The sequence below is a fragment of the Anguilla anguilla genome, chromosome 7 (genome assembly GCF_013347855.1).
Source record: "Anguilla anguilla isolate fAngAng1 chromosome 7, fAngAng1.pri, whole genome shotgun sequence".
NCBI lineage: Eukaryota > Metazoa > Chordata > Actinopteri > Anguilliformes > Anguillidae > Anguilla > Anguilla anguilla.
Window position 1 is genome coordinate 38017971 of NC_049207.1, and position 7817 is coordinate 38025787.

Below are 7817 nucleotides of genomic sequence, written 5' to 3' on the forward strand. Positions count from 1 at the left end.
TGAAATGTATATGCAGAAATATGTAAAATATTCTATATTAAATCTAGAATACAGTAATTCTTTTTTTCAAATCTTGTTGCAATTTACAAATATATACATTTTGGCTTGGTCATATTTGTACAAACCCTGCATTCTGGTAATCATTGACAATGATATTCCCAATAAGCACTGTGCATGTTGCGAATAAAAAATGATAAAAAACCAACGTAATGTTACTTAATAGAGTAGCGGGCCACTACATGTGCACACCTGGTGGTTGCTGTATTCGCAACTAAATGGAAACCAGTTTTTATCTGATTTCAGTCTTAGCTCAGGCCCAGTCCCATCAGGGTACGAGCATGATGGGTGGGGGGGGGGGGGGGGGGGGGGCGGGGGGGGGGGGGGGCGGTGGGGGTTGACGGGACCTTGTACTCGGAGCGAAATGAAAGCAAGCGTGGGCGCCTTCATTAGGGTCTCTTTGATGCTACGCATTCACCGCCATCTAAGCGCGAGCCCTCATCCGTCAGTGTCATCCCCAGCCGAGAGTCCGGCCCGATTCCCCCCCCCCCCCCCCCGGTAAAGCTATTTTGAAACTTACACATTTGCTTTTGTTGTACAGTCAGGCATGACGGCATAACTTACCCTGTCACAGATTCAGCCACGTGAACCGGTGAAGATTCAAAGAGGAGAGAATTTTTGTTAATGAAGACTTGTCATTCCTGTTTTATTTTTCTCTAACGCATCAGCAGGTATGCAGATATTTATTGCCAGTGATATTCAATGTCAGAAATAATCCACTTTTTAACTTCTTTTACTTGACAGCTTTTTTTTCCAGTTCACTACATAAATTATTTTCCCCCATTCAATTAAAGTTAATAAATTCCTTTTGTGTCAACACTAATGTGGCCATATATTAAGGCTGAGGACAGAGAGCCCTTAAGATATTAGAATGAGCATCAAATGAAGTTTTTACATCTCTGTTTGTTAAAATGAGGATGCTTAAGAAACCTAATTCAGCCAGGATGCTTCACAAATGTAATTTCCATTTAGGATTTCTTTTAAGAGTATAAAGATTTGCCAATTTGCTACACTTCCCAACAACTTCAGCATAAACCATTCATTCTAAATCTCTGGTAAGTAAATCAGTGAAAATCGACAGACACATTTGGGGTACACCTACAAATGTTCAGAGAACACTACCAATGAAATTCTCCCTCAGAAATTCTGCACACTTTATATTTACAGGCTATGCAATAATGCCAATTGCATTTAATAAGTTTGCAAATATGTATTTTATCCCAACCTCATGAATTCTTGTTGAGGAAACAACAACTTTCAGCTGGTGAGTCTAAGGGCATCAGCAGAAATATGTGTTTCTATAAGAGGCAGCCATGGCAAAACTACAGTTTTCCCCTCATTCTCACCATACTTTTTCTTTTGCCTGCAAACATGACTCTGTCTGACACCTGTGAATATGTGCAAATGATCCAGGTTGCAAGATAACTCATAGCTTCCTCCGTTTTCTCTCCCCAAAAAAAGCTTATCTTGCAAAATATTGCCTTTCTGTCTGCCAGTGGTGAGCGGTCGTAGATAAGCATGACAGATGGAGCGCGAGATGAGCCGTCAGATGAATAGTTCCTCATGGGCCTCGTCCTGATGGACTATTGACTCCAGGCACAGACCCCTTAAGCTGTGACAGTTTGCAGAACACCGTGGAAGATTGTGTGAGGGAGGACAACAGCGCTATGCTATTGCTACGCTTCCAGTGTTTTGCCACAGCGAATCTACCTCGCAGCACTACACATAATCTTGACACTGGCCAAGGCAGGAATTTTCCAAATGGATTTTTGGTGGGAAAAAGCCAGATAACTTGAGCAAGCCTTACCTGTTGCAGACAGGAATTACTTAATCATTTCCATATAAGAATGCTTACTGTTTTAATAACATAAAGGTGTCGGATTTTGTGTTAATTATTGATGTTTAAATGACCTATATGGGGATGTATACCAATTATTTACCATTTAAGCTGTGGACAGAAGGAGGATACACAGCCCTAGTGCCAGTAGAATGAATATGATGGTTCACTGTTTCCTTAGTCTTCAACTTTGCCCATGGCAAGCCAGTCTTAGGTGCGAAGCAGATGGTAAGGGGGGATACTTGCTGCAGACCCTGTTGCACTTGCCTTTGCGACATGACACTTTTTTCAAAGAAAGAATGTTTGTTATTTTCCAAATGTTCCTGAGGGCAGCTTGTAGCTACTGAGGCAGCCACAGACCACACCCATTGGTGAATTGACCACTCATTTTTGCCATGGAGTTGGAGGAACACGTTCATGTTAATTCCAGGGACCACCCTTACCATCGTGTAGGAGCTGGAGCAAGTACATTTCTCTAGTGTGGGCATCCTTCCATGCTACCTGTCAGTTATTTCTATAATAGGCAGAATAAGAATCCATAAAAATTGAAGGTCATAATCAAAACAGGTCAGAATCAGCCATCAACTATTACATCTCAGTATTACCAAAGGTTGATAACTTCATGATGTGGCAGTAATGGCTGAACTAAGGTCAACACAATCTATCTCAAACAGGGAGGGTGGAGGTACATACTCTTGTTAATCAACGGTTGGAGTACACCTTGGTGTTTAGAGCGGTTTCTCAAAGTTCCTGGAGTGTTTGAGTTTGGTCATTCAAAGTGAGACGCGTTTTCCACTGACACATTATTCCTCCACCCAGGCTGTTTTACCTCTGCTGCTATCCCAGGATTCCTGGCTGTGACAACACAGCCTCCGCCTCCCAAATGAAGATGGATGGGAACCTTGTATTGAGCACCTCTGAGACAAAGAAAGAGGGAGGGAGAGAAGGGCCAGTGAAAATGAGAGAAATAAAGAGTAGAAGGGACGGTAGGAAAAAGTAATGAGGAAAAAGGGGAGAGAGAACAAAAACTAGATGGACCGGGGGAAAGGGGAGGAGGGGGGGGGGGCAAAGGAAGACAGAAAGTAAAATAAAGACATGACAAAAAAAGAGAAAGAGGGGGAGATATATAATCTAGAAGGGAGGGTACCCAGTGTGCACCAAAGTGTGGGAGGGCTAAATCTCAGATGAAATGTTTAGACACCAGAGAATTATACACAGTCTTCCCTGCACCCAGGAGCTGATCAGAGGTCAGATACAGGGACCTCAGGGATCTAAATGGCTCCTTGTCAGTGCAGATAAGCCAAAAAGTACAAACCAGCCCAGCCCTCCCACCCTGCCCTCCCCCCTCAGGCTGGAAAACCTATACCCCCACCCCCAACCCCCTCACCTAAACCCTACTTTCCCTGACTTTTGATCATCACCATCTGACCTTCGACCCCAGATGGTTAAGATCATGTGATAATGACCATCACTTACACGCCTCCTTATTGCCATTAGGACTGATGGGTATGAGCGTGAAACATGATAACCCATGCTTAAGATGATTTTTAGGAAAATGTTTTGTCTGCGGAATATCAATCATAATGGTTCAATATGACTGCTGTGTCCCATGGGGTCTAACAGATGTAAGGTTTTAAAAAAGGGAAGCATGTATTATCTAGTTCTCGTGGGACACCCCTACTCAAATGGTTGTGAAAAGCCCTGATTGCCCAATGAGGGAAATAAATGCCTAATAATTTGTTAATCTCCCTGTTTCCGTGAACCCTGAAGCATTAACCTCTTAAAGAAACTGGAGACAATGGCTTATTTTCTGAAGCACTGAGCAACTAAAGCTTTCATCAGTAATGAATTAATGCCAATATTATGACATTCAGGAAAACCTCCAGTACATTTACTACAATTTCTTATTTTCACATCCTTTCAATATGATTTCTAAGATTTGTTCTTAGACCTTGATCAAGGACAGAGCAGAGAAAATCTGTCAATAAGCCAGTAATAGATCTCTATAACATTTGGGACAAACACATATTTTGAAAAAACTTCTTTATTGCTTTAACAGTATGTTGGGGATCACTGTTTTGCTGTAGAATGGAGTGTTGTCCAATGAGTTTCAAGGTATTTGGTTTGGTTGAGCAGATACGATGATTCTGTACACTTCAGAATTCATTCTGCTGCCACTATCAGCGCTTGCATCATCAATGAAGACATATGAGCCAGTACCTCTGGCAGCCATACATACACCCAAACCATAACAACCCCATTACCATGATTCATCGCTGGGGGGGGGGGGGGTACTTTGTACTTTGTATTTTGAATAGTTCCTTTTGGCCTCCACACTTTGCTCTTTCCTTCTATCTGAAAGATGAAGATAAAGATAAAGATGAATCTTGCTCTCATCTGTCCATAATACCCTTTTCCAGAACTCGGTGGGCTCTTTTAGGTACTTCTTAGCAAATTGTAACCTGGCCATCCTGTTTTTGCAGCTAACTAGCAGCATCTTGCAGTGTAGCCTCTGTAGTTCTGTTTGTGAAATCTTCTGTGGACAGTAGTCACTGACACATCCACGCCTGCCTCCTGAAGAGTATTTCTGATCTGTCAAACAGGTACTTTGAGTTTTTTCTTCATTATGGTGAGAATTCTTTGGTCACCAACCGAAGAGAGGTTCCATGGCCTACCGGGCCTTTTGTGAATATTCAGCTCACCAGTGCACTTTTTCTTCTGAATGATGCTCCAAACAGTTGATTTTTGTAAGCCTAAGGTTTGGCCCATGTCTCTGAGTGTGTCTTCCTTATTACCTAGTTTCATAAAGGCTTTCTTGACTTCCATTGGCACAACTACGGTCTTTATGTTGAAAAACGCCAAAGGCATTTCAAAGGCAATCAAAAACCTAGAATCAAGACTAGATTCTGAAAGCTCTCTTATACCTGCACTAAGGAAGCAATTTAGCACACCTGACTAATCAGAAATACCTGTGCTGCCATTTGTCCCAAACATTATGGTACCTTGAAATGGGGGGAATATGTATAAAAAGTGCTGCAATTTCTTCAGGGTGAAACCAAAATGTACAAAAATACCTTATAATAAAAGCATATATCCATATTATTTAGGGGATGGGTGGGCAGGTGGTGGGTGGGTTCAAATCTGCTTTGGCCCCTTCAAAGGCTAGAGACGGCATTCGTTTTGCAGATACAGCCATACAGTTGGAGCACAGAATGTCAGCCATGCATTATGGTATGCCTCATTACATCTATTGTACTGCATCAATATGAAAGCGTTGCCTTGTCATTTGCAGTGAACCAATTAATCTGTCAATGAATCATCTCATGATATGGAATGTATCAACATTCCCTGAAAACAGCAGGCCCGCTGGACTCTGTCATTGACTTTGAAGTTGCTGTTACAAGGTTCAGCTAAAACATTCAAAGAGAGTGCCATTTTGTAATTTGAACCATTACAAGTCACCTCTGTAAAGCAGAAACATCCTTCTGTACCTCAGGCCAATACACTAAAATTGTCTTCATTTATCTTCTAAAAATTCAGATTATCCTCAGGCAGGAGGTAAATGGGACCTTTATTGACTCAACACCTGCTAATAATGCTAGTTAGTGGCTTAGACCGTCTGTGTGGTATTGATCCATGAGCTGCTATCTTACACACACACACACACACACACACACACACAAACACACATGCATGCGCATGCACAAACACACATACACACGCGTGCATGGACAGACACACGCACAAACATGCGCACACACATGCACACACAGACACACACAAATGCATGTATATACAGATACACACACGCACACACACACACAAGCACGCACACACACATATGCACGCATCGTCCTGCTGTTACAATGCCCCAAGTGATCACTGGGGCCCCAGGAAGGCTCAATCATCATCCAATCAAATTTGTTCTCTGGTATCGGTGCCTTTTAAATATGCCCATCAGTCTCTGAGGGGGTATCCTCCCTAACCGGATTACCCCATTATTACATTGATATTTGGAGATTTGGAGAGATTGGAGCTGACTGCCAACCAGCACGGATCTGCGCCGAGCAGGTGAACACGACTGGACTCAAGCTGAGAACACTAATATCAGCAGTCACATCTTCAAGGAAATTCAGTTACACGTGCTCCCCGGTGCCTCAGATTTGAAATTACAAGGCATTAGGTTTTTTATTCTATGCCATATTAGACGTTAAACAGTAATTTTATTTGATAGCTGGTTTCTCATTGTAAGATTGTGTTCACAATATGTGATTTAGCGAATGTACGGACCTGAATTACATGACAAAAAATAATAATTTTCCCACTTGATGATTTTTCCAGAAGATCACATATTCCTGCTGAAAATATTTAAAACTAGCTAGAAAATGTGTTATGAAAAACTTGGAATGTTATGCTAAAAACATGTAGGTGACCAGGCCATTCTTGTAAGGAAACATAATAAAATTAATCACATATTTTTATGACAAATAAACTCAAAATAGGAAAAGGAGTCTTATTCAGTGTCCTGTCATAAAGTGAACTGAACAGTCAGGGATCCATATAAAAGTCACACGTGTGCAATCTAGAATTTCTAAGAGCGGTTTAGCATTTTAAGGTTTTTGTCCACCTCACCCTGGATCTTGGATTTTGGAAGTAAGCCCCAAAAAATGAAAACGCTGTTGATGATGTCATAATCAACATAACACATTCACCAGTACCACCAATGACAATGCACGCAATGATGTCAAAATGAACAAATTCATTGGCCAATGGCAGCATCAACAGTGGCATTGATGATGTCATCATAAACAAACTAAAAAGGGAGGGGTGGGGGGGCGTTGGAGTGGCGGGATTGAGAGACAGGCAAAGAGAGAGAGTGTCTTTTAAAAGGATTCTGTCGGTTATTGACTGGTTGCAGTCTTCTGCTAATAGCCATTTAAAGATTATGGGCCTGCTGGAGGAAATCAAGGCCTCCATTGTGCTCCTTATTGCTCTCTGGCAGATGGGGGCTGACACCACAACACACAGCCTCCCTCCGGGCACGCTCAGTGTGCTCCCGCCTCCATCAGCACATCTCCTATTGAACCGCTGCTAATAACTGCCTATGAATTATTAATTTACACACTGATATTGGAGGCTGGGAGAAAGGAAAATGGGGGTAGAGTGTGTAGTGGGCGGGGGGTGAGGGGGGGTGGGGGAAGCACGGGGGAGGGGGGTGTGCAGTCTGCATGATTGGCACACTCCGTGCCATCCCGGGAAAGCCCAGGCCAAAGAGTCCCAGGGAACCCATTTCTCGGAACATGGCGGCCATTCCGATAACGGGCGTGGAGAGATAAAATATATATTCATTAAAGGGTAGACTGCTGATGAAATGAGGGCGATCCATTAGCAGGGTGGCCGACGGGATGAGCTGTAATGTTTCCCGATTTCTCTCTGGGCAGGACAGCTTTTAGTGGAGCCAAGCATGCTAGGGGGAGGAGGAGGTTTGGGAACTAAACTGCTTCAAATGCAAAGTTTTGTTTTACTGTAGGCCAATTCATCAGAACATGTTAGCATTTGAGTATTGTTCAGGACGAGCAACTACTTTTGCCTACACAATCCGGACAGATCGTCCCTCTGAGTCTTTACAAGAAGAATAAATTGCATAATAACTGCCCAATAGCTTCCTTTCATAACTGAATTACGGTAATTCCATTGTATTCTCCAGTCTATTAGCAAAAGCTTTGGCAGTTAGATTTTTTAAAATATTGTTCAACACAAGGTTTTCCTCAGTTACAGTAAGACATTGAACTCCAATTTATTGTCACCGATCAGAATCTTTTTATGTCAAGTCAAGCAGTCAAATGAGGGATATAGTGAAAGACACTGCATTGTGCTGTAGTGGGGTTTATTTTGTTTCTTCTGTCTACAGTATAGAAACAGC